At 47.0% G+C, this 26,953-nt stretch overlaps 1 protein-coding gene across 3 annotated transcripts in view; it reads right to left on the bottom strand.

The window, feature by feature from the left end:
- GALNT9 (polypeptide N-acetylgalactosaminyltransferase 9) overlaps positions 1–26,953 on the bottom strand; it is a 203,933-nt gene that overhangs the window by 154,630 nt on the left and 22,350 nt on the right. The gene's annotated exons all lie outside the window — the stretch shown is intronic.

Here is a 26,953-nt window from a genome sequence, read left to right as displayed (position 1 = left end):
TTTCTCAGCTGTTCTTCTGATCAGGATTGTCTTGCCTTCCTTTGCAGCACATGATTTGCAGGCAAACCGCGAATAGATATTTCCCCCTCCTTTCCAGAGCTTAATACTGTCCCAGGAGAAAGTGTCATTCCCCCCCCCCCCCGCCACCCCGCTCTGGAAATAAATTGGCACACTTTCCCTTTTGAAAATGCAGCCTGAATCCTGGTTTCCTTGTGCTTCTCTTTCCATTTCTAGGAAATTGCCACTAGGCAGCCCTTATCCACTTGAACTGTGCTGAAATGTTCTTTCCCCCCCTCCCCCGGATGAAACATTGGTGGTTGCTCACAGCATTCGTAATCAACTCGTCGCCGGGGTTGTATAATGGACAAATGCTGGCGGTACATTTCTGTATGCTGTAAGCACACTGAAAATGAGCATGGCTGATGCTTTAAGAACAATTAGGAAGTGATTTAAGAGTTCTTTGGCTGACAATTCCACACACAGAAATGAAGCTATCGCCTGTGATAATGCCATGTTTTAGTGCTTGTGTTAAATCCAGCGCATTGATCGATGGAGTGTGATGCTATAGGGCCACGGGGCACAAATGGATGCTCATCCAAATTGGAAAATGCTAGGATCGGATGAAACTTTATGCAGATTTGGAAGAACCTGTTCAGGTGAACCACTGTAGTATCCTCAAGGGAAATTCAATTTCAACCACCTTCAGCGAAACTGGGACAATTCCTGAGGCAGTTGGACAGAATCCTCTAATCTCCACCAAAGTTCTTCATAAGACCAAATGCAACATGCATATGGACAGTCCTTTTAAGGAGAGCTGGTCTTGTGGTACCAAGCATGAATTGCCCCCTTTGCTAAGCAGGGTCCACCCTGGCTTGCATTTGAATGGGAGACTACATTGAGCATGGCAGATATTCCCCTGAGGGGATGGAGCCGCTCTGAGAAGAGCAGAAGGTTCCAAGTTCCCACCCTGGCATCTCCAGACAGGGCTGAGAGAGACTCCGGCCTGCAACCTCAGAGAAGCTGCTGCCAGTCTGTGTAGAAAATACTGAGCTAGATAGACCAATGGTCTGACTCGGGATCAGGCAGCTTCCTACGATCCGCCCAAGGTGCAAATTGAGGGGTGGGGCTGAACTTCATAGCATGGTTCTTAGTAGCACAGGGGCGCCCTTTCACCGGACTTCCGGGCAGAAGTCCAGTCCATACCTCCTGGGGGACCCCCAAATTCTCAAAAGAATGTCCTGGGGCCAGGGATGGCTGCTCCACACTGCTGCCCACCCACACTGCAAGCACACACCTGTGCTTAGGGTGGCCTGCTTACGACCCTTGTGCATGGCTGGGCCGAGTACAACCAGTCAGCGGCTGCCTGCTCTACCGAAGTGGCTGTAATGGGCCACTGGCCAGGCGGGGGTGAGCAGGAGCAGCGCAGCCCAAGTCCCTTCCCCGCCCGGCTATAGTAGGCAGTGTGCCTGCATGGTGACATGATGCACGCATCCCGTCTCGTCTTGCATGAGCAGCCAGGCAGTGCATGCAGAGGCGTATCTAGGGAAAATAGCGCCTAGGGCAAGCATTGAAATTGTGCCCCCTGTCCAAACATCTGACACCCATCTTTCAGATAACTTTACCATAATATCAGCGGAAAAATAAAAAGTCTGAAGGTCACATACAAGTCACATATCTGAATATGTGTACAGTGACTTATATTATATTATTTTTTTTTAAAAAAAATTACCTGTAGCCCCTTTGGGGGGCTTCCTAAAGGCTGGAGGGGGGGTCTGCAAAGGTTCCCCTCCCCCCTTCTGGCCTCTAGGGCCTCACAGGGGCCATTTAAGCATGTGCGGTGGCCATTTTTTAAATTTTTTTTCTTTCAAAAAATTGCAGCTGAAAACAAAATGGCCACCACAAATGCTCAAATGGCCTCTGTGAGGCCTGGTATGGCCTAGGGCCTCACAGAGGCCATTTTAGCATGCACAGCGGCCATTTTGTTTTTGGCAGCCTTTTTTTAAAAAAATGATAATTTTAAGAAATGGTGCCCCCTTCAAGTGGCACCCGGGGCACGTGCTCTGCCTGCCCCACCCTAGATACGCCCCTGAGTGCATGAGCTGCGAGGAAGCGGAGCATGCTGGCGCCACCAGTTGAGGGGGCAGGGCTGCAGTTGAGGCCGGCTGGGGTGTTTCATGAGCCCGGCCAGGAGGTGAGACTCAGAGGCGGCCACCGTAGCCTGTAGCAGGCAGCCAGCAGTCCCAGCGACTCTCTCCTCTGCCATCCCACTCGGAGGCTCTGCAGCCGCAGCACACTGGGAGCGGAGGGGGGCAGCAGTGGGATGCCTGCCATGATCCGGCTGAGTCAGGACAGGCCCCCAGCATGTGTGTCTCTGCGTGCCTCCCTTGCTGGTTGGGTTGCCACCATGGCCAACCACACACACCCAGATCAGCCCACCAAAGAGCGAGAACAACAGGTAAACTGAGTCAACGGTGTTCTCATGCTTTGGGCTGGAGTGTGTGTGTGTGTGTGTGTGTGTGTGTGAGAGAGAGAGAGAGAGAGAGAGAGAGAGAGAGAGAGAGAGAGAGAGAGAGAGAGAAATGTGGAAAAAATGTCTCAGTCCTTAACTGTGGTCTGGGATTTTTTTTAAAAAAAACTCATCCCTTTTTGGCAAGGCAGTTTCTTTAACCCTCATGTTAAAAAATACAGAGAGCCCTTTCTCACAAGCAGTGAGAAAGGGCAAGAGGGCTAGCCGCGAGGAAGCCTTCAAAAGCTTACCTACCTTCAAAAGCCTTCAAAAGCTTACCTACCTGCAGATGATTTGGTTCCTCCCTTTGGGCGATTGGACTGCCAGCCCAGACAATTACTGGCTACTGCCGGTATCTCCCAGGGTCAAGCTGCCGGGCGCATCACCTCACATTGCCCCCCTGAGCTCCCATAATGCACTGCACAAGTGCACAGCGCATAATGGGATCATCCCTCCTCTCCCAAAGCCGACCGGGAGTCCCACAGTTGGCCAACCCTGGCTGCAAGCAGCCACACCTGGCAGATGATCACAGAAACAGAGTTAGGAGAGCATGCACCCTCCTAACCTCATTTTGGAGGGTTGGCTCTATAGGCAGGTTTGCCGCTGCAGCGCCACCAAGATTGGGCCCAATCCTGGCGGTACACAGCACATGCAAAACCAGGCTGGGCTTCCTTAGCTTGGCTTTGCGCCCATGTGAATAACTTCAGAGTGTGTGACAGTGTGTGTGTGTAGTGAGGTGATGCTTATCTGGCATCAGCGGTGAGGTTGGGGGTGTGTGTGCATCAAAAGACCTCTAGGGCCAGGCCACAAAATTATCTAGCTGCACCTCTGAGCAGCCATGTCTGGGCAGGCTGACTTCTGCTATTCTGCCTCAACCCCAAGCCTGGAAAGTCTGACCTCTTTGCTTCAACACCTCTACCTGGTTTGCAGTTCTGTCCCTGTTCCCGGCTGGAGAACTTCATCAGCTGACCCCGGGTGGCAACCCCTAACCAATAACTCTATCCAAGTCTCAAAACTAGCTTCTGAATCTGACCATTAGCAAAAACAAACAAAAAAAAAACCCTTGCCTGGCTAACTACCCACTCCTTTCCCCTGATAGCAACTTGCTTGTTACATTCGACTCAAACTTGAAAAAGACCAACCATCCATTATGTCTAACCCCAGCAGATAGCAACATGCTTTCTCAGTTAGGCCCAGCCTCGGAAGAGACCAAAGGTCTAACCCTTGCCTTAACACAAGACTACCTGTGCTCCTGTCAGGATGAATACAATCTGGACCACAGTTCTCTGCAAGCAGAGAATGCCTCCTCCCCTCACCCGGCAAGAGCAATAGATTTGTTAAAAGTATACATTTAACTGCGTGGGGCTACGCATACAACAACCGTGGCTGTACCAAGAACAGAACAAAAGACACACACATCAAATGCTGAACCTGCAGAGGTTATCCAGCTTATTATTTTTCTTCGGAGAGAGAAGGCTAGGTGGCCCAGCTCAGTCATACATAATTATAAGGACTGCATTTGTTTTCTTCACAGATCTAGTATTTTAGCTGCTCCCGCTGTGAATCGGATCTTGCAGGAGGAAAATAATAGGCACCTATCCAGTCTGAGCTCCAAGTGTGGAACTTGTTTCTTGTTCCTCCCAGCATTGCATTCCTAGTTGTCTGAACCTGTTGAATAGAACCTCCCAGTAATAGTCATTCATTCATTGATTCATTCGATTTCTACACCACCCTTTCAAATATGGCTCAGGGCAGTGTACATTAAAACAAAACAATAAAACTCAATTAAGAGTTAAAAACAGAGACTAGAAAACAGCATAAAACAATGAACAGTTCAAACATTCAACACAGCGTCAAAACCGTAGAAAACCAGGTTACAAGAAGTTAAAACCATTTACGACGATTTAAAAAAACCCTGGAAGGCCAGGCCAAACAGATAGGTTTGGAGGGCTGTGAAGGCCTTGAAGGCCAGTCATGAATTCACATTACGGATTTCTGCCAGGAGTGCATTCCATAGCCCCAGAGCAGCTACAAAGAAAGCCAGCCTCTGAGTCTCCACCAGAGATGGACCACTCAGATGGATCAGCTCAGATGACCTTAACGTGCGGTGGGGATCATGCAGAAGAAGGCGCTCTAATAGTGAGACTTAAGACAGCTACTGGCCAGTGGACAAGACCCTGGCTATCAGTCATTACTTGAAGATTTGCTGTAGGGTAGGGGCAGGCAAACTTGGCCCTCCAACTGTTGATGAATGACTACAACTCACATTAGTTGCAGGTCAGCAATATCTGGTGGCCCTTAGGTTGCGTACCACTGGTGTAGGCAATAATGAGCTGGTTCTGACTTGGTGTACCATCCTATATTCCTAACATATAATAAATAAATTTCGGGTAGCATCCCTACAAAACAGCACTCCCAAGTGGAGGAATATTTCATTTATTTATTTATTTATTTATTTACTTCCTTACTTACTTTTAAACTTTATTTATTTATTTATTCATTTGAGAGCGCGCAGGGCATACTGGGGAGACCCCTGAGCCGAGAGGCTGCTTTTAAGCCTCCCGGCCGGGGGTCTACTCACGAGTAGCCACAGCGCGGAGCCGCGCCACGGCTACTCACGAGCAGATAGCCCGGGTTTGCGGAGCACTCGCTCCGCAAACCCGGGCTAAGGGGCGGGCTACAGGAGCGGGTTAGCCGCTCCAGAACCACGGGGCTCGGCTACGAGCCCAGTGGTTCTTACAATCACAAAAATCGGGCTAGGATTTTCCTAGCCCAATTTTTGTGATCATAAGAATAGCCCCATGATCTAGCCAGACCATGGATCATGGCCTTCAAGACAAAATTAGCGATGTGCAAATTTGGGTGATTCGAGTCATTCAAATTGAATCTCCCCTTAAAAGGGGAATTCGATTCAAATCCAAATAAAATTTCTGAAACTCAATTCGAATTTGATTCAAGAGCTGTTTGGCACATTTTAAAAACTATTCAGGCTCCCTGATTGGTTAAAAAGGGTGCCAAAACAGGGCCGAATTGATTTGAATTTGATTCAAATTAGAAACGGATTTTTGGAAAATTCGTTTTGTGCACATTTCTAGACAAAATGTTGAATGGAGTAATGGAGGCTGTGCACACATGAACTCATTTCTTTGCTTGAAAATGAATGACAGGAATATGAAAATCTTATTTTAAAGATAAGATATATTCTCCAGAATAAGGCACACTGTGATGTACAAAGGTCACTTTATCGGGTCCCGATTCCACCTTCTGATCACCGGAGAGATTTTGAAGAACTGTGTTCATTTAGCCAAACTGGGGGAAAATACGCTTCCTCCATCCAATCTCATAAATCCTACGCAAACTCTCTGCTTAATGAAAAATGAGGACTGGAGCTATGGAACAGCTCTCTGAAATTATTGCTTTGGAGAGCATCCAAAAATGGTCACATCTCTCCGATAGGAAAGGGTCACGGACTGCATTATTGGCCCAACATGCTGAGAGAGAAAATGAAAACACTTGGCAGGCACATCTATGGTACTTGACAACACCCAGGCAAAATGACGTTATTTAAACCACAAGATTGCAGCCTACTTTACAGAGCAGGTAATGGGGAAGACAGGAAACTGGAAATGCCTCTGGTTTATGACTGAGTCTAAATGATAAGCAGGGAAACAGACATGAGAGCTGGACGTGTGAACTTGTTTGTTTAGCAACATCCAGGAGGCGAGCCAGTCTTGTAAAAAGCATGAATTGTCCTCCTGGATAAGCAGGCTCCACTCTGATTTTCATTTGAATGGGAGACCATACGAGTAAGCACTGTAAGATGTTTCCCTTAGGGGGCGAGGATGCTCTGGGAAGAGCACCTGCATGCAGAAGGTTCCAAGTTTCCTCCCTGGCATCTCCAAGATAGGGCTGAGAGAGATGCCGGCCTGCAAACTTTGCGAAGCTGCTGCCAGTCTGTGAAGACAATACTCAGCTAGATGGACTAGTGCTCTGGCTGGCAGCTTCCTATGTTTCTGGATGACAGGAGTCATTAGCACTGAGTACTAATGGGACAAATGAACTTGTCCCAACCAGTGGAATGGCGGCCCCTATTCCTTCCCACCGCCATGGTCCTGCCAGGCATGCGCCTCATGCACACAAGTGGTGCCCCGTGTGTGTTACATTTATTTTATTTTATTTATTTATTTTTGCATTTATATACCGCCTTTCATTAAAAAGATAACCCCAAGGCGGTTTACAAAAGTTAAAAACATACAATAAAAACACAATACATCACACACAAATGGGGTGTGTCCAGGGCTCCGAAGAACTTTGAGCAAGCCCTCTGTTCCAGAGCTCATATCCAGCCAGAGTTTGCTGGCTTCCTGCATTATTTTTCTTTCTCTCCCTTGCTGGAGGGAGAAGAAGGGAAATAATGCAGCCAGCCAACAGATGCTGGCTGGAAACGAGCCCCAGAGGGCTGTGGCAGATCCTCCGGCAATCGGGAAACGTCCAAGTGCATGTGACTTCACGTGCATGGGGTGTTTCATGCGGCCCTTTCATTGGTGGCCCGGGTTCTTTGAACCCTACCACACAATGGTGGCTCCGCCCCTGTGTCCCATTAATTTAAATAAGAATGGTTATGAGTAACTTAATGTGGATGTGAGCCAGTGATTGGAGCAAATACTCTTAGGGAGACTACTACTACTACTACTACTATTATTATTATTATTATTATTATTATTATTATTATTATTATTTACACAGTCAGACAGGTGTTATTGACTAGTTTGTTTTATCCAGACATTGAGTCCTTCCTAAGGACCTGGGATGGCTGAATTTTATCATCAATACTGTTGGTTAATATAGGCTGTTCCCAGTAAAGTTGCTTTTTGTAAGTGGCTGATGGTGAATTCTGTGGCCCCTATGGAGTTGAGGTGCTCTTCAAGTTGTTTTGGAATGATGATGATGATGATGATGATTAATTTATTCAATTTCTGCACCGCCCTTCCAAAAACGGCTCAGGGTGGTTTACACAGAGAAATAAATAAGATGGATCCCTGTTCCCAAAGGGCTCACAATTTAAAAAGAAACATAAGATAGACACCAGCAACAGTCACTGGAGGTACTGTGCTGGTGGTGGACAGGGCCAGTTACTCTCCCCCTGCTAAATAAAGAGAATCACCACATTAAAAGGTGCCTCTTTGCCAAGTTAGCAGGGGTATGACTGTCTCCCTACCTACAAATCTGTGCTTTTAGGTATATATGTGTAATGAATACATACAAATTTAAATGCTGAGACATGAGACAGGCTACTCCCAGTCATTGACTCACATCCACATTAAGTTACTCCTAAGCAAACTTATGTAAATTAATTAATTTCAATGGGAGGACTCATGAGTAAGTAACTGTGTGACTGGAGTAGCCTATCGCATTTAAAACCGGGTGCGTGTATGTGTGTGTACAGACACGTGAAATCTCTGTGGGAAACCTGAGCTGATGGTTTGTGACAGAAGGGGTACATCGAGGGTTTTTTTTTTTTTAAAAAAAGCTTGGGGACCCCATCTGTATCTAATCTGTGACTCGTTTCACACATATGTTTATGCCTATGCTCCTGTTGTATCCCCAAGGAACAGCAGACACAATAGCGCTGTTTAGCCCGCTGTCTCTCTGGACACAAAATTCATTACTATTTTTAATTGGAAACGATACTACATTTATGTGCGCAGATCTCCAATATCAAAATGTAATTGCTTTTAAGCAATCCTCATTTGAAGTCGGCTGCCCCCAGAGAAGAGGAGATGGATTCTAATTACAAGAGATAATTTGGAAGAAGATAAACAAATATCAGAAGATCAGGAAGGTCAATGACGGTTCGATGCAAAGGTTATGGGATACAGGATGAAAGTCTCCATTGACAGAGACACTGGCAACCCCATCCATGGGCATTATAGGTTAAATACTACTTCCATGTCAAGACTGGAGTCCGGAATTAAATAAGGATGCCAAATTGTGGATACTGTGGTCTAGCACACAACAGAGGAACACCATTAAGAAAGGCAAAGAGTTACAAACCTGGTCTTCTGGTAGCAAGCATGACTTGTCCTCTTAGCTAAGCAGGGTCCACCCTGGTTGCATATGAATGGGAGACTTGATGTGTGAGCACTGTAAGAGGTTCCCCTAAGGGGATGGAGCTGCTCTGGGAAGAGCAGAAGGTTCCAAGTTCCTTCCCTGGCAGCATCTCCAAGATAGGGCCGAGAGAGATTCCTGCCTGCAGCCTTGGAGAAGCCGCTGCCAGTCTGTGCAGACAATACTGAGCAAGATGGACCTATGGTCTGACTCAGTATATGGCAGCTTCCTATGTTCCTATGAAGCATGGCTAAGAGATGTGAACCCAGAAATCCACCATTAAAATCCCATTGCAACAGAAGAACACAGTAAGCTGCCACCTACGGAGTCAGACCATTGGTCCATCTAGCTCAGAATTGTCTACTCTGAATGGCAGTGGCACTCCAGGGCTTCAGGCAGGATTCCCACCCCCCCTCAGCCCTACCTAGAGATGCCAGAGATTGAACATGGAAACTTCTGTGTGCTAAGCAGGTGCTCTTCCACTGAGCTACAGCCCCATCCTCTAGTGGATGCATCCCAACCATCCACTACGTGGCCTTAAGTAACTCAGGACTGGGTGGCCTTAGGCAGTTCCCTCTTGTGGTGGTGAGCATGAATTGTCCCCTTTGCTAAGCAGGGTCCATCTTGGTTTGCATTTGGATGGGTGGCTACATGTGAGTGCTGTGAAATATTCCCCTTTGGGGTTGGGCCATAGCTCAGTGGTAGAATTTCTGTTCTTGTAGAGCATGATCCTCCCTCTGTTCTTCACCCCATGGTTCCGGTAGCGGTGAGCCCCAAGGTTCTACTGAGGTTCCGGAGAGCCCCAAGATTCCTCAAGGAGGATGTGAGCATCCCCCCCAAGGCCCCAAGAGCCCTCAAGGTTCTGGTGAGCCCCAAGGTTCCGGGAGGTCCCGTGAGCCCCAAGGTTCTGGGAAGTTCCATGAGCCCCAAGGTTCCTTCATCCCAAGGTTCCAGGAGCGAATCTCGCCCTATGGAGGGCCTTGCAGCCCCAAAGTTCTCCCGGTCCTCTGTTCTTCACCGCAGGTCCTGGTTGTTAATTCCTCCCTCTGTTCTTGTAGAGCATCTGTTCTGTCTCAGTGGTAGAACATCTGTTGCATGCAGAAGGTCCTGGGCTCACTCCCTGGCAGCATCTCCAGGTAGGGCTGGGAAGGACTCCATGGACAGCCACACCAAGTCATTGTAGACAACACTGATGGACCAATGGTCTGAAGGCAGTAGAAGACAGCTTCTTATGTTCTAATCATGGTAGCAAAATGCTGCCTGCAGGTTCAGAGGCAGACAGGGGAGCAACAGCAGCAGATGAGGATATGATTTCAGCTCCTGCTTTTGGGCTTCCCAGAGGCATCTGATGGGAAAGGGGATGCTGGACTAGATAGGCCTTGGAAATGATCCAGTAAATATCAATATCCATGTATTACACTGTTATTTCAATGTGGTATTGATTTTGCTAGCTTGTTGACTTGGGCTCATTTCGACAGCGAAACATGGGATAGGAATATATGCACATAGGAAGCTGCATTCTATTGAGTCAGACCATTGGTCCATCATGCCCCAGACTGACAGGGGCTTGTCCAAGGCTACAGGCAGGGATCTCTCTCAGCCTTATCTTGGAGATGCCAGGGAGGGAATTTGGAACTTCCTGCATGCAAGCATTCAGATGCTTCTCCCAGAGTAGCTCCATCCCCTAAGGGGAATATCTTACGGTGCTCACATGTAGTCTCCCATTCAAATCAAAGCAGACCCTGCTTAACAAAGGGAGCAATTCATGCTTGCTACCAAAATAAAAACCCCAAAATAAGATTTTAATTAGACTCTCTCTATTTTTATGTCAGATTGCACATCTCCATTCCTTTCACCAATCTACTACGACGACAACAAATATTTATATACCATTCTTCAACCAAAGTTCTCAAAGTGGTTTACATAGAAAAATAAGCATTACATAAATAAGATGGTACCCTGTCCCCAAAGGGCTCACAATCTAAAAAGAAACATAAGGTTGACACCAGCAACAGCCACTGGAGGGATGCTGTGCTGGGGATGGATAGGGCTAGGTGCTCTCCCCCTGCTAAATATTTTTATTTATTTTTTATTGTTTTACATTTTATAGCCCACTCTTCCTCCGAGGAGCCCAGAGCGGTGTACGACATACTTACGTTTCTCCTCACAACAACCCTGTGAAGTAGGTTAGGCAGAGAGAGAAGTGACTGGCCCAGAGTCACCCAGCAAGTCTCATGGCTGAATGGGGATTCGAACTCAGGTCTCCCCGGTCCTAGTCCAGCACTCTAACCACTACACCACGAATCAGCACTTTAAAAGGTGCCTCTTGGTAGGTGGGGGGGGGGGAGAGAACATCTGTTTCCTTCAACACTGAATAATTAATGCCAAGATTCCTTTTTGCTCCTTTGGAAACTCCCACCGCACATACGAAATCAGGATAGTGGGAGATTTATAATTGATAGCTTTCTGCAGATCTGCGGGGCCACAAAAGAATCAGAGGTCTCCGAGGTGGTGATGGCTTCAACCAAGTGATACTGATGTGGTGGTCCTTGTATTTGCTGCTGGGCAACCCAGGTAGTGTTGTGGTTGGGGTTTGTTTTTTTTAAACTCAAGTAAACCAAGAACTCTGAATACCATCAGTCTCCTATTTAATCTCTGTCAGAGGCTGATACCAAAGGCCTTCAGTGAAAGCAGTTTGAAGGGCCTCGCCAATTAAACAGTGTGATTCAGAGTAGAGGGAAGGAACATTTCTTTCTCACCCCTACAGGCAAATGGCTAACACCCTGAAGCAAAAACTTGGCATTGGCCCTCATTATCAGATGAATTCCGGCAGACAGGCATTTTGACAGGAGACTCACTTCAACAGCGCTATCCCTTCAAGAAAGACAGAACGAAAGTCAGTCACTCTAAAATTGAGCTTTGCTGATCTTCTATAGCAGTAGCAAGGCTGTTAAGGGCAACATCTCTTTGTCTGACATGATCTGGATCGCCCGCATTCTGGACTTTGGTTCTTCTCACTTTAATTGAGCATAGCTGGTCTTGTGGAAGCAAACATGACTTGTTGCCTTTGCTAAGCAGGGTCCATCCTGGTTGTATATGAATGGGAGATTAGATCTGTGAGCACTGTCAGATATTCCCCTTAGGGGATGGAGCTGCTCTGGGAAGAGCAGAAGGTCCCAAGCTCCCTCCCTGGCAGCATCTCCAAGATAGGGCTGAGAGAGATCCCTATTCCTGCCTGCAACTTTGGAGAAGCCGCTGCCAATCCGTGTAGACAATACTGAGTTAGATGGACCAAAGGTCTGACTCAGTATATGGCAGCTTCCTAACTATGTTCCTAATTTTGGCCACAAAGAGAACTCATGCACCCAAGGTTGCCAAAAGAGCCCTGCTGGATTAGACTCAAGGTCCCTAAAGTTCGACATCGTGAGACCCGAGTTCAAATCCCCATTCAGCCATGAGACTTGCTGGGTGACTCTGGGCCAGTCACTTCTCTCTCAGCCTAACCTACTTCACAGGGTGGTTGTGAGGAGAAACCTAAGTATGGAGTATACCGCTCTGGGCTCCTTGGAGGAAGAGCGGGATATAAAATGAAAATAAATAAATAAATAAATAAATAAATAAATAAATAAATAAATAAATCCCAGGTGCCCCCATGGAGAATGTGGGGTTCAGTGTGGTGAGACTGAGATCCCAGGAAGGAGCAGTAAGGAAGAAGGGTGCAGCAGAGTTCTGAGCAGTATGCCGTTTAATAAAAGTGACCACTTCTGAATATGTGATGCTTTTCCACCTGAAAAAAATTTCCATGTGGGGCCACTGGGGAGCTGATCTTGTTGTAGCAAGCATGTATGGTTCCCTTTGCTAAGCAGGGTTTGCATTTGGATGGGTGACCACACGCATGCACTGATGCGAAATATCTTTAGGAGGAAATTGGGGCCATTGCTCCGAGGAAGAGCATCTGCTTGCATGTTGAACGTCCCAAGCTCATGGGGGGGGGGACCCCTCCTGGAAACTTGGATTCTATAGCTGGGTCAGGAGCTTCTCGGAGAAGGGGGCACCAATTTTCCAGTGCCCCAGCCTCCCCGCACCCCGAAAGGGCAACTAGCTGTGGTGACTCTGGGTCTGAAGCATCTAGAGCTGTTGTTTGGATCAATTTTCATTGCTCTTCTTTTTTTAAATATAATTTTAAATCTGGACTTCTACAATTTTATACTCCCCTTTTTATTTTATTTTTCTGGGCGTTTCTATAACAAAAACTGTATTATATTTTATCTCTTTTTAGCTCTAATAATTTTAGGGTTTTAGCTTATTTATGTCTAATGAGTATATTCTATCTATTTTACTTTTTAAACTGCAATCATTCTTAGTTCTAGCCTTTTGATGTACTAAGATGTATTTTAACTTGCCTTTTTTACCTGCAATCATCCTTAATTTTAGATTTGTCAAGGTATGTGCAATCATACCATCATAACACCATCACATAACATGCAGTTTTTAACCTGTATCAATTTTATGCTGGTCTCTGACCATAATAAAGGATTGATTGATTTTTATTGATTTATTATTTATTGATTTGATTGGTATACCGCCCTTCCAAAATGGCTCAGTGCAGTTTACAATTAAAACACACCACTCAAACAGTAAAGAGCTAAAACCAATTTAAAAACGATCTAACGATGAACCATTTAAAAACATTTTAAAACAACAATTAAACAATTACAGTGATTAAAACCCCCGAAATCGGGTTTTGAATTTGAAAATAAAAAAGAAATTTAAAAAACGCCACAATTTAGGAAGCGGAGAAAGCTTGGGTGAAAAGAAGGGTTTTCAGGTGTTTGATTGATTGATTGATTGATTGATTGAATCAAGGCTGAGTCAGGTTTCCCCCACCCTCCTCTGATCCGGTCTCCTAAAGGTTGAACCGGCTGACCAGACACCACCCTAAATCTATGCCGCTTTTCTATACCCGAAATTGTGCTCTCACCAGGCATACCTGCAACCTGCCTTCCTTTCATATCATTGGAAGCAATACCCACACCCTTCTTTTCCTGACAGACTTGATACTTTACACTTGTAGGCTGGTGTAGATCAAGCAAAACACATTTGTGCCCCTTCTTCTTCTTCTTCTTCCTCCTCCTCGGCTTTCCCTTTTCCGACATTCATCTCTGTCTGCTTGCAGAGTTTTGCTGTTTTGAAGGCAGGCATCTTCAGACAGGGCTTTCATCTTTCTCTTCCCTCCCGCCTCCCGCTCTGATTGCCTCACCTTTCTTCTGCTATCTCACTCTTGCACACACGCGGCGGGCCTTATCTGCCACTGTGCAGGCTGGGCCGACATGCCTCCTGCGACTGTTCCTCTTCGCATTTGTTTCTTTTCGGAAACCGGAATATGATTTAATTTACTGCGAGGAAGGACGCTGTGATATCAGGCAGCGTGCTGGGGCAGGCTGCGGAGGAATGTTGGCAGGAGGCTTGCTGCTTGAACTTAATTTGTTTTCACATGCATGTACCGACCGACCGGCTTGCTTTGATGGCTTCGGATCCTGCCACGTTGCTGCCGCCGCCACACTGTGGCCGCCGCCACTGGGTGCCACATTGCGGCCACCACATGGTGAGCCATTCATGTAGAGGTGAAACGAGGTCATTTTGGAGCCTGGACGTAAAGGCCTTTGGAGGCCTCTGCCCCCTACATCAAGTTAAGCATCATCCCCCTACACCGGGGCTTCTCAAAGCAGAGGTGCTCTAACCACTGGGCATTGGGGACCTGGCCCATGGCTGACAAAGTCCAGGGGGCCTCCACGCCGCCCCACAACTGCCATGCCACTGCTCCACCACGCTGAATTGCCAAAAGTTACCTTATTTTTAGCTGCCAATGTGCACGGCCGGGGGGCTGGGGGTGAGCCGATCAGGCCTCCCCCCACCCCATGGCAGCAGCAGGTGCTGGAAAGCATCATCTCATACTGCGCAGGAGATGGCAATGGTAAACCCTTCCTGTATTCTACCAAAGAAAACCCCATGGCTCTGCGGTCGCCAGGAGTCAACCCCGACTCGACGGCACAACTTTACTTTACTTATGGACAAATAAAGTTACCACCAGTTCGTTTGGTGGTGACTCAGAGGCGGGCCTTCTCTGTAGCTGCTCCTGGGCTGTGGAATGCACTCCCGGCAGAAATCCGTCATCTGAGTTTGTTATTGGCCTTCAGGAGAGCCCTTAAAACCTATCTGTTTGGCCTGGCCTTCCAGGGTTTTTCATTAGTTTTAATTGTTTTAATGCTGTAACCTGGTTTGGGGGCGCTTTTTAATTGTTCTAATTGTTTAATTGTTTTAATTGTTAATGGATGTTTTCATAAGAACATAAGAACAGCCCTGCTGGATCAAGCCCAAGGCCTAGCTTAGTCCAGCATCCTGTTTTAACTGTTTTAATGGTTTTGTTTTAATTGTCAACCGCTCTGAGCCACTTTGGAAGGGAAGTATAAAAATCGAATGAATGAATGAATAAATAAATAAATAAATAAGAGGCAAGAGTATATTTGCATTCCATGCCAAATTGGGAAAATCTCTGTATACGTGTGTACCCATCACTAGAGGCCCAATTTGAAAGGAGAAAGGTGCTGTGGTGTTGGCATATGTACTCTGACGAACAACATTTGGATTCCAATATATCTTGGAAAACCCCTAAAGAGATTTCAGATGTACAAATGCATCCAGGATGAGTGTTACTACTCCTGCGGGTTTGCTGATTTGCCTTGTGGTAGGAAGACAGAAGGAACATGCCACCCACAAGGAAAGGATCACAGTAACAGTGAAATGGGACTCCCTGGAATCATTATCAGTCGCTGCTGCACACAAATTGCCTATTTAACTATTTTCACATCAATTAATTTGGTAGCTAGGTAAGCAGTGATGTGCCTTAAATACTCCTTATTGGAGAAGTGTTGCTTGCGACTCCAAAGCCGAGGGAGTATCTGCCTATTAAAAAGTGATTTGAAACATGGAACGAGACATACATCTAGGGTTGTGCACGGAACCGGGACGGGCAGTTCGTTTCAAGTACGAACCGAATTTGAACTGAACTGCCAGGTCGGCGAGCCAGTTCGTTAGAACTGGCGGCATTTCGGTTCGAACTGTCAGACTGGATCGACCCAGTTTTATGGCCCTGCTTGTAAAAGGGAGCCCAGTAAGGATTCTTAAGGAACAGGCTCATCAACACATTCCCTCCCCTCCCCTCAAGCCTTCAGCTCAACAGGATGCATTGGCTTTAGAAGAGCAACGGACCCTGCCGAACTCCTTCCTAGCACACTCTTGCTATCACTTGCTGAGCTGTACACTTGGATGATTAGCTAGGAATCTCTGCCTGAGGTTCCAGAAGCGACAGCAAAATTTCCATCATCTCAAGGAAGAGTAAACTTGGGGTTATGCAATTCTATCTCAACTGGGCCTATTTTTAGCCTTATCGCCACTGTTACTTTAACATGCTGTGGAAAGGATATCTCACGCCATTCACAACACAAAGCAGACTAGAAAATGAGTTAATACAATAAAAATACATCTTTATTTATACATGCATTATATCCCACAGGCATCCGATAGCGACAGAAAAGTAAACTCAATTTCTAAAAGGGCAGTGTGGCCTTTTCACCACAGAAAATACACAAAACAGCCGAAAAGATGCCAAATGAAAACAAGCAATTAACCCGACCACCTTGCGGAAAGACACAATGCCGTCGAAGCAGAAAGACCACATCTCTGCTCCGGGTCTAGGTAGTGAAGAGGATGTACAGGATTATGGGATGGCTGATAAGCAATAATAACATGGGTCCACCTTTCTTTAGTTTGAGGATGCAATTAATCGTTGTGATTTTCCATTCCTGGAGCGAAAAAGGATAGAGTGCTAGCCATGAACAACGCAACAGGTTTCTGAACTGTTCTTCAGGATCCGAGAGGGAGGGAGGGAGGGATTGTTGGACAGCCACTCTTGTGGATGCAAGCATAAATTGTACCTTTTGCTGACTGGTTAATGATCATAACAAAGAATCTGATCTGATCTCCTTTGCTAAGCGGAGTTTATATTGCATTGCTTTTGGAAGGTTAACTACGTTTGTGCACTGCCTGCTGTAAGATATTCCCCTAAGGAGATAGGACCATTTCTCGGTGGTAGGACATCTGCTTTGCATGCAGAAGGAGCCTGATTCAATCCCTGCCCTCTTCAGGTAGGGCTGGGAGAGACTCCTGCCTGAAACCTTGGAGAAGCCGCTGCCAGTCAGTGTAGACCAGGGCTTTCCAACATGTGGTACTCTGGATGTTGCTGGACATAGGAACATAGGAAACTGTCATATACTGAGTCAGACCATTGGTCTATCTAGCTCAGTATTGTCTACACAGACCGGCAGCAGCTTCTCCAAGGTTGCAGGCAGGAATCTCTCTCAGCCCTATCTTGGAGATTCCACCAGGGAGGGAACTTGGAACCTTCTGCTCTTCCCAGAGTGGCTGAGGGGAATATCTTACAGTGCTCAAACTTCTAGTCTCCCATTCATATGCAACCAAGGCAGACCCTGCTTAGCTAAGGAGACAAGTCATGCTTGCTACCACAAGACCGGCTCTCCTCTGATCTGTATGGTCTGATCATACTTAATCATCCAGGGGAACTATAGGTCTGCAAAGTAAAGGCCCCAAAGTTGTGGAGGTAATGGATGTAGGGTTGTCAGGAAGAACTCTGAGGCACCATGTGAGGCTGTACTCTAGTTCATAGGTTCCAAGTTCCCTTCCTGGCAGCATCGCCAAGATAGGGCTGAGAGAGATTCCTGCCAGCAACCTTGGAGAAGCCGCTGCCAGTCTGGGTAGACAATACTGAGCTAGATAGACCAATGGTCTGACTCAATATATGGCAGCTTCCTATGTTCCTATGACTACAGTCAGGACAGATGGTTTGAACCAAAGGTACTGTGGTCTCCTGCATTGTTCCCTCTAGGAGGGATTCCCAGATGTTGTTGACTATAACTCCCAGAATCCCCAGCTGCAGTGGCTTTTGCTTGGGGATTCTAGGAGTTGTAGTAAACAACATCTGGGAATCCCTCTTATAGGGAACAGTAGACTTCTCCACAAGGTGTTGTTCCTTTAATCACACTGCATTTCCATGAGGACAATGGCATGAATTAAGGCTTGAATATTAAATATATAACTCATACACTGGTGCTGCATTGAAAGATTCACATAGCCCTGAACTGTCAAGGCAATGACTTATAGAGTGACTTAGAATATCCAGCCTTGTCCGTTTATATCATTTGGCCTTAAAGAAAAGGAATGCTAAAGAGATAAAAAGACAAAGAGGAAAGTTCACCAAAGAGACTGGCTATTATTACCATTCAGCGGGTGAGGGAGATATCTGCAGAATTAAAGGATAGTGGTCATGATCCAATCAAAATTAAGGACTTAAAAGTCTCATGGGGGCTGTTCACATGATGATCACAGCCAAGTCCTTTTGGTGAGAAATGGAGATCCCCGCCGCGGGCATGCTTCTGCAAAATGCAGGATTTTCCACATGAATGCCAACTTGACGTGAAGCTGAAATCTGCAATGGAGATCTTGGGGCGGAGAGTTGGTCTTGCAGTAGTGAGCCTGGTTTGCATTTGGATGGGCAACTACATGTGTGCACTGTCTGCTGTAAGATATTCCCCTTAGGAGATGGGGCCATAACTCAGTGGATGAGCATCTGCAGGCTTGCATGCAGAAGGTCCTCCCAGGTTCACTCCCTGGCAGCATCTCCAGGTAGGGCTGGGAGAGACTCCTGCCTAAAACCTTGATGAGCCGCCGCCAGTCAGTGTTGACAACACTGAGCTAGATGGATCAATGGTCTGACTCAATATATGGCAGCTTCCTGTGTTGGTATATCATTCCTATGATCTGAAGTCAACTTGGCAAACTTGGCTTCCTACTAGTTTGGTAGCACCTTTTTGCACCATTTGCACCAAGCATAATTCAAAAGCTGCCTCATTTTTCCTCCTGTTTCCCCCCTATCCCATTCTTGCTTCAAGGAACCAAAAGCAGTGTACATGCTTATGTTTCTCCTCCTAGCAACCTTGCACAGTAGGTTAGGCTGCGAGAGAAGCAAGTGGCCCAGAGTCACACAGTGAATTTCATGGATGAACAGGGATTTGAACTCGGGTCTCCCTAGTCCTAGACCAACACTCTAACCACTACATCGGCTAATATTATAATGCCCTTATACAAAACTATGGTGCGACCACACTTGGAGTACTGCGTACAATTCTGGTCACGACATCTAAAAAAGGACATTGTAGAACTGGAAAATGTGCAGAAGAGGGCAACCAAGATGATCAGGTGCCTACAGCACCTTCCTTATGAGGCAAGACTACAACACCTTGGGCTTTTTAGTTTAGAAAAAAGACGACTGCAGGGAGACATGATAGAGGTCTATAAAATCATGCATGGTGTAGAGAAAGTGGAGAGAGAGGAATTCTTCTCCCTCTCCCATCACACTAGAACCAGGGGTCATCCCATGAAATTGATTGCCGGGAAATCTAGGACCAACAAATGGAAGTACTTTTCCACACAATGCATAATCCACCTGTGGAATTCTCTGCCACAAGATGTGGTGACAGCCAACAACCTGGATGGCTTGAAGAGGGGTTTGGATCACTTCATGGAGAAGAGGTCTATCAACAGCTACTAGTTGGAGGGCTGTGGGCCACCTCCAGCCTCAAAGGGAGGATGCCTTTGAGTACCAGTGGCAGGGGAGTAACAGCAGGAGGGAGGGCATGCCCTCAACTCCTGCCTGTGGGCTTCCAGTGGCATCTGGTGGGTCACTGTGTGAAACAGGATGCTGGACTAGATGGGCCTTGGGCCTGATCCAGCAGGACTGTTATTGTGTTCTTATCACCACACTAGTTTTAATGTCACACATCAGCCCTTACATCATACCCTTGACTTCCCCCCTTTTGGGGCAGGGGCGGCCATTCTCAACAAAACTTCAGATGTAGTGGGCAAACAGAAAACAGATTTGGTTGAGTGACTGACCAGTGCCTTCGGTCGTTCCATGTAGCACTCAGCCATCTACAGCACATCCAGAAATCTTGTAGCATATCCACCATCGAACTTTGAAAGGAAGCAAGCTGCACCTAAGCATATTTATAGGAAGAAACCTATCGCCCCAAAGAGAAAAATCCAGGCAATGCTCCTTGCTATAAATATCCGTCAGTTCAGAACAAAATGTTAGCAAGTGTTCCTCGATAAGCTGAGGACTGCCAAGTGGCTTTCGGGGAGAGGCAGCCACAGAATCGCCATGTCCTTCAGCCAATTAAACCTGGAATAGCAAAACTGCTCCAGGTTCTATTCTGCGGAGATCAGGAGAAAAGGACTAGGAAGGTCGACATAAATCATGTTGACAACTCAAAGCTGAGTTTGTTGAAACTCACTCACAACTTGCTACCCCTCTACAATCATCTCCAGATGTGAGGATTCCAGTGTGTGTGTGTGTGTGTGTGTGTGTGTGTGTGTGTGTGTGTGTGTGTGTGTGTGAGAGAGAGAGAGAGAGAGAGAGAGAGAGAGAGAGAGATAGATATCCCCCCTGGGGTGTAGCTAGAGGAGAGGGGACCCGTGTCTGCCCCTCTCCCCGGTGGTCCCTCAGAGTGAGGGAGATAGTGAAGAAAATATGGAGGGGTAGAGGTGGGGGCCCACGTTCTTTGAACCCATCTGCTCAGTAATAGCTACACCCCTGTATATCCTGCTCTTCTCTCAAGGTGTCTGGAGGAGTGTTCCCTCTAACACAGAGGTTCTCAACCTTGGGTCCCCAGATGTTGTTGGACTTCAACTCCCATAATCCCCAACCAAAGGCCACTGGGGCTGGGGATTATGGGAGTTGAAGTCCAATAACAGCTGGGGACCCAACGTTGAGAATCCCTGCTCTAACAAGGATTCCCAGATGTTGTTGACTACAACTCCCAGAATCCTCAGCTACGATAGCCATTGCTTGGGGATTATGGGAGTTGCAGTCAACAACATTTGGGAATCCCTGTCAGAGGGAACACTGGTCTGGAGTGGCTTGCAAAGAAGTCATTAAAAACAGCTATACAATAAAACAGCAGCCTATACTGAGGTCAGTTTTTTAAAAATCCAAAGAGAACACAGAATGCTCGTTCATAGAAGCATCTCTCCTATCAGTGTGCCAGGAGGCAACCAAGCTCAAAACCTGTGGAAGGTGCCACCCTGCAGAAAAGAAATCAAGAAAGCTCCTGCAAAGTTGTTGCTAAGCAAGCCTCAGAAGGGAAAGGGTCATGAATGAGAACCGCTCCCCACCCACAGAAGATCTCAGGATGCCAGTAGATTCATAGAGAAACGCAGTTCTCTAGGTACCCTGTTCCTGAACTATACATAGAGGTCATTCACACAATCCAAAATTGTGTTCTACCTGGGTTTGGGAGCTGTTTGTACTCCCAATTTTCAGTGGTGTGGAAGCAGGGTAGGAGGAAAAGCTACCCAAGAACCTGGGTAGGAGAAGCTACTCCAGAACCCTTCACACCTGGGTAGGAAAACCCTTTGCACCTGGGTAGGAAACCTTTGTACCTGGTTAGGAACCCTTCACACCTGGGTAGGAAAAGCTACCCTAGAACCTGGGTAGAAGTGATTGTGTGGAAGGAAGGTAGGAGGAAAAGCTACTTGGTCGGGGGTCTACTTGTGTGTCGCCATGCACCGCGGCAGCACACGAGCAGGAAGACAAGGTTAACGGAGCGCCCGTTCCATTAACCACTTTTAATGGGAGGGTGTTTTAGGTGGGCTAGCCACCTTGGGAGCACCAGGCTCGCCCACAAGCCTGGTGGTTCCCACGATCACTGGAAAGTAGGCTAAGCTCCCGCTTTCCAGTGATCATGGGAATAGCCACTTTGTGTGAATGACCTCAGTAAATTTAGATTTAAGGATTGTGTAAACCAGGCCAATTATTCTATCTCAATCTGGCTCAAGCTCCACAAAGCCAGGATAGTGGGACATTTTTTTCTTGGTCTTTGAGGCCCAAATCAAGAAGGGGAGAATGGAGTCTCTGGCACGAGCAAAGATGCTAAATCTTGTCCTGCTCCTGTACTGCCTGATGAAGGCTGTGTGGATGCATGGAGGGCAAACTGGAAGAGAGCACAATTGGTGACACTGCACAACATCATTTCTCCTCATGTGGCACCTCTGTTACGGCATCGGCCTTAGGTTCCAATTTCCCAGCTTTGTGGAGCTTGAGCCAGATTGAGATAGGCATAACTCTGGTCCTAAACCAGCAGGTTTCGTTGACTATCAAATATATCTTGATCTCCAGGGTATTAATTATGAACGCATTGTCAAAGTATGCAACTATTGATACCACAGTGAAGACAGTCAAAAGAAACTCCTTCACCAAATCAGGATAGGTAGAAACATTGCCGTGTTCGACACAAACACAATTCTTAATAGCCCGTCACATGGTTTTGATTCATTTGCCTTCCCTCGCAAAAAGGCTGCAACTGTTTCCATGAATCTCTCTAAAACCAAAAGACTATAAACTATCTCCATCAGTCTTTCTAAAACGATGCTTCACTGAAGCAGGCAGAGAGAGAATGCTCAGACTCACTTGGTTCTTGGGCCATAAAGCCTTTCCCCAAACCCCAGATGAATGGAAGTTGGTTCCAATTGCCAAGTAGAGATGAGTGGGGCCATTAGCCTTAAGGTTTCACTTATAAAACCGTTTTTGTGATTCTTCCCTATTCAGCCCTTTCAGCGTGAGTTACAGTAAACATAAAGCCTCAACATAGTCACCAAACCACAAAAATACATGCAGGAATACCATTTGATCTTTTAAAAAAACCTTGAAAATGCAGACATATTATAGACAGCATCTGAAATGTGTAAAATACATGGGTAACGGAATCAGAATAGTTTCTGCTTCCGTTACTGACATATTTTGTACATTTCAGACACTGAGCCCTTTCTCATGATCAGACAGAAAGGGCTTGGGGCACATGGGGAGGAAGGCTTGAAAAGCTTACCTCCCCCGCCCAGAAGATCCCTCCATCCATGCTGGGCACAGAGATTGACCGCCCAGATGTGCAGCTGCCTCCTCTGAGGTTCGGGGGCTGAGATGTACCCATAATGCACTGCACAAGCGGAAATCCCCCTAGCACTGGTTGGGAGGCTGCTGCTGTGTCAGCAGCACACGAAGCAGTGTGGCACCAACACACGGTCATTTAGCCCAGGCTAAGGATGTGCTTGCACCCTTAACCCTAGTGAACAGATGGGGCTCTTGTGCGGATTTGCTGCCACATTGCCACTGAGAGTCACACAGCTCTTGGCGGTTCTCACGCCCAAGCAAAACCAGGCTTGGCTTAGGAACATAGGAACATAGGAAGCTGCCATATACTGAGTCAGACCATTGGTCCATCTAGCTCAGTATTGTCTTCACAGACTGGCAGCAGCTTCTCCAAGATTGCAGGCAGGAATTTCTCTCAGCCCTGTCTTGGAGATGCTGCCAGGGAGGGAACTTGGAACCTAGATACTCTTCCCAGAGCGGCTTCATCCCCTGAGGGAAATCTCTTGCAGTGCTCACACATCAAGTCTCCCATTCATATGCAACCAGGGCAGACCCTGCTTAGCTATGGGGACAAGTCAGGCTTGCTACCACAAGACCAGCTCTCCTCAGTTTTGTCTGTGCACGAGAACAGCCTCACTGAAGCTCTTCTTACAATCGGTGAGAAGAGCTTCCGGCAGGTCTGCGGGGAGAGCGGGCTTCGCCCACCCCCACCCCCGCAGATGAGCAGCCTCCAAGCCCTATGTGGCCGGATCAGCCACCCACACGACTGCCGGCTCGGTCATGGAGCCGGTGGAGGCTGCGGAGATCAGGGGCCACGCAGCCCCTGGAAGTTCCAGGATGCCCGGCACAAGTGTGCCGGGCAGCCTGGAGAGACCCCCAGGACTAGGATGATGTATTGGGGTAGCCTTGACCCAATAGGGGAGGTTCGTTCCTGGGCAGATGGAGCCCAATAATCAGCCCAGATGAGAGGACTTACAATCAAAACTTATTTACTCTTAAGTAGTAAAGGTGCTGCTCGACTAATGTCAAAGCGCAGGACACAGGACCATTACAGAAGGCAACACATTTATAGTCACAAGTATTCTTCAAAATGCAGCTGCATAGCAATCTCATCATCATGACTGGCCAAGGTTAGGGAATGTGTGCAGACTGCAGACTGTTCATTCCAGCCTTATCTTTCAGCACTAACAGGTTACTTTGACTTTAAAGAAAGGGAAAAGTACCAGTAAACAGTTTCGAGAACTACCGACAAGGCCCTTCTGCAAAGCCTTGAGCTTAGTTAAACATAATGGCGTTGCTTATGTCAAGCTGTGCACTTCTATATCTAATTTGCCATACATCAAGGAGACTTGTTTCAGCCTCCTGGCGGGGGTCTCCTTGTGTGTCACCCTGGCATGGAGCTGCAACGTGGCGACACACGACCAGCAAATCCTGGTCAGCAGAGTGCTCGCTTCACTAACCTGGGTTAAGAGGAGAGCTTCTTTGGCGGGCTAGCCACCTGAGAACCACCGGGCTCACCTGCGAGCCTGGTGGTTCTCACAATGGGGAGAAACCTGGCTCCTTTAGCCCGGTTTCCCCCCATCGTGAGAACAGCCTCACTATCTATGATATCAATAACTATAATATTGAAGTGTTTTGTACAAATATGGCCTTATAGCAGGAGATGTTCTCTTGTCAGCGGGTCATAAGTGTGCTTATGCCTACAGTCATTGAAAAAGTGGTAAGGTGTCTGATTAGTGGTAAGGTGTCTGACCCTTGGAATTGCCCTCAGCAAAGTGTTCACAGGAGCAAGACACCCAGGCTGATTATCCTGGTGCTGAGAACATACCTCAAGAGTAAGTCATGGAATACCTGGACTGAAATGATGACCCCTCCAGCTTCTGACCTAACCGAGGCCCAGAGGGGAGCAGAGGTGTCTGTTAGAAGATTGTGTTGCCCCTGACAACAGGTCTCCTAGCTCCTCGGGGAGGCTTGCCTTACACTTTTAAAGCCATGATTTCATGGCCTTACATCCACAATTCTTTCATCAGGTTGCTTTGAGATTTGAGCCTCCTGCTTCCGTAAGACTGAGAAGAACTCCCAACGGGCCTGTAGGAAACGGCAATAAATTAACTGCAAAGCTACTTGCAGTTTGCTCAACCCCCTGGCCCACCCATCAAGCACCACCTTCCAGCAAATAATTCAAGGCTACTCTGGGGATTTGAGATAGCAGCTGTTCCATTGGATAGCCCCCGTTGCATTGATTATCTTTGGTATCAGGACAAAAAAGTTGCACTGGTGGCTTCATTAATGCAGAGCTGACGATCAGACTTAATCTTCCCTCTTGTACATAGGACTTTCTCTCTCTTGTCTTTCAAGGGAATTACCTTTCAATGAACAAGCCTCGCCTGCTTTAAATGCTGCTCTTAAAAAAAACATTTTTGACAAATTTGACATGTGCTTTTTTAATGCTTCATTTGTGCAGCTTCTCTGGTAGGGAATATTTTCACAAGCTCAGTTTCTGGCCTACGGAGGATAAACTTTGCGTGGAAAGATGAAGGAAGTAAGATATAGCACTAACTTTTCAATATGGAGGTTTCTGGGTTACATTCTAGAACTGGTAATTCTAAAAGGTGTCCATCTCAGGCACTGAGGTCATTCACACGATCAAAAACTGTGTTCTACCCAGGTTTGGGAGCTGTGTGTGCTCCCAATTTTTGGTGGTGTGGAAGCAAGGTAAGAGGAAAACCTGGGTAGAAGTGGTTGAGTCCTTTCTCATGAGTAGAGAAAGGGCACAAAAGGGGCAAGGGCTAGGGATGTTACCTTTGCTAACTTGGCAAAAAGGCACCTTTTAATGTGGTGATTCTCTTTACTGAGCAGGGGGAGAGTAACTGGCCCTCTCCACCCCCAGCACAGGACCTCCAGTGGCTGTTGCTGGTGTGTTTCTTTTTAGACTGTGAGCCCTTTGGGGACAGGGAGCCATCTTATTTATTTATTTTTTCTCTGTGTAAACTGCCCTGAGCCATTTTTGGAAGAGCAGTATAGAAATCGAATTATTTGTTTATTTATTTATTTATTATTATTATTATTATGCAAACAGGTTCGACATGGAACGTGTTCGACATCAAACCTGTTAAGAACCAAACCAAACCACCCCCTCCTTTATTTAAGAAATTGCCCATTCGGCCACTCTTTGGCCACTCTTCGGCCTTTCCCCCTCAGTGTGGTGGCCATATTGGAGGCCGCTGAACCTGTGCAATGGGCCTCTGCATGGTCTGGGTTTAAAAGAAAAACTCGTGAACCCCCTCCCCGGACCGAACCAAACCGGTGGGAGGGTTTGAGGGGGTGCCAGACTGAACTGGCCTTGTCCGGTTTGGGTCCACTTTGGACTCGAATCGAACTGGACCAGCCGGTTCCATGAGCACCCCTAGTGAGGGCAGGAAGCCTTCAAAAGCTTACCTCAACCACAGATGATCCACTTAAAGAGTTTGGGTGCAGAGATCACACGTCCAGACATGCAGCTGCCTCCTCAGGCAGCATGGAGGGTAGGTAGGCATTAGACCCCAGGGGCATCAGGCAGCATGGAGGGGCGCAAGTGCTCGGGGCATTATGGGGATTCCCCTGATGCCGGCCGGGAGCCTCACAGTCTGCCAGCCCTGGTTGCAAGTGACCAAAGAAATGAGGTTAAAAGAGGACTTGCTCTCTTAACCTCATTTTGAAGGAAGGCTCCGCAGGTGGGTTTGCTGTTGCTGTGGCTTCTCACGAGCAGCTAAGAGTGGGCTTGGCTGTCTTAGCCTGCTCTTAGCTGCTTGTGAGAAGAGCCTCATTGTGTAGAAGGATGGGGAGGAAAAGCTACTCAGGTTTCCCCTCTACCTTGCTTCCACACAACCGAAAATTGGGAGCACACACAGCTCCCAAACCCGGATAGAACACCGTTTTTGATCGTGCAAATGACCTCACTGTCTCTTCACCCCAAACATCTGATTCAAATTAGTCTTCTAAAAATGGATGGAGATGTTGTCCACTGGACATCCTAAATTATTGTATTTTTAAAGTATAAAAATATGAATTGGGGTCTCTAGGCCCCCCTGTGCTCTTGATGTAGAAGATGGCAACCAAAATAATGAAAGGCCTGGAGCCCCTTTCTTATGAGGCAAGGCTATGATACCTGGGCTCTTTCGGTTTTGAAAAATGGTGAATAAGGGAAGACATGATAGAGGTTTGTAATATTATGTATGGTCTGAAGAGAGTGGATAGAGAGAATTTTCTTTTCCTCACACAACACTAGAACCAGAGATAATCAC

The sequence above is a fragment of the Hemicordylus capensis genome, chromosome 15 (assembly GCF_027244095.1).
Source record: "Hemicordylus capensis ecotype Gifberg chromosome 15, rHemCap1.1.pri, whole genome shotgun sequence".
NCBI lineage: Eukaryota > Metazoa > Chordata > Lepidosauria > Squamata > Cordylidae > Hemicordylus > Hemicordylus capensis.
This window is presented reverse-complemented; position numbering and strand designations above follow the sequence as displayed.